Raw genomic sequence first — 1,023 nt, forward strand, 5'->3', positions numbered from 1 at the left:
TTTTGCATCCACTGTTGGAAAGATATTGAAAAACAAAGTCCGAATATGTGAATATGAAACCAACTTTACCGCAGTATCTACTACGCGTTCAGATGAAGCTGTACGCCCGGCCACGCGCATGTTTTTATTCCGGTGTGAGTGTTTTCGGTGGGTATAAGATGGCATTGAGCGAATACGGGGCTCTTTGTAAATGAGTAAGAGATGAACGCGGCTGGATCCAGACTGGCAGACCGCGCGCACAGACGCAGATCGACACTGCGCAGTAAATATCAGCTGGGCTGGGTTCGGGGAGGTTCGGCCGGGTTGTGGAGCCATTGAGACGGATGGTTTAGGAGGAAGAAGCGCGCTGGACCCGCACAGAGGGCCCTCAGCTGCGCACATGAGCTGTTCCGAGCATCCTCGTGTGTTTATTTGAGCTCTCAATTCATCATCACCTTTACTTGGCGGTAAGTTACAACGTTTGTCTCCATACGGGTTTAATTTGGATTAATTGCTAAATGAATAAATGCATTCATATTGTAGTCAATAAAAACATGGTATTGGCATTAGAATCCGCACATCACCGTTTGCTGTTTATACTTATGGAAAATATAAACCAAACAACATCATATTTATATTAAATTTACATTTACTTACACTTTTTTTACATTACCAAAACGTCTAGAATTACATGTCGGATAATCGGTCCCCTAGATGCCACAGGTTAAAGCTACTCCTACAGAATAAAATGTACCATAATGTTAACCTGTTATAATATTCATGCTTTTGTTTCCATATTAATGTGTTAATTACAATACATTTACTATTTTATCAAAGCAATATACATGCCATATTGGCAATCATTTTTTTTGGCAGTAAATCCAAATGAAATCCACACCAAGGTGAACATGTCCATGAAAAACCACTCAAGGTAGCAATCTATAACTGTTATAATTCAAGCATTCAAATGCCATGAAAAATGCAGAATAACCAGTATATTCGGTGCACCAGGAAATCTTTAAATTTACTCTATATTTTAGACTG

At 39.7% G+C, this 1,023-nt stretch overlaps 1 long non-coding RNA gene across 1 annotated transcript in view; it reads left to right on the forward strand.

Annotated features, from left to right (window-relative positions):
• Nucleotides 1-6: 6 nt before the first annotated feature.
• The window catches only part of LOC107566885 (uncharacterized), a 35,504-nt gene continuing 34,487 nt past the window's right edge, over nt 7-1,023 (forward strand). The window contains exon 1 of the long non-coding RNA XR_001606568.1: nt 7-446. This is a non-coding gene — a long non-coding RNA (uncharacterized lncRNA). The remainder of the gene's footprint in view (nt 447-1,023) is intronic.

The sequence above is a fragment of the Sinocyclocheilus grahami genome, unplaced genomic scaffold (genome assembly GCF_001515645.1).
Source record: "Sinocyclocheilus grahami isolate Dianchi unplaced genomic scaffold, SAMN03320097.WGS_v1.1 scaffold1109.1, whole genome shotgun sequence".
Classification (NCBI taxonomy): Eukaryota; Metazoa; Chordata; class Actinopteri; order Cypriniformes; family Cyprinidae; genus Sinocyclocheilus; species Sinocyclocheilus grahami.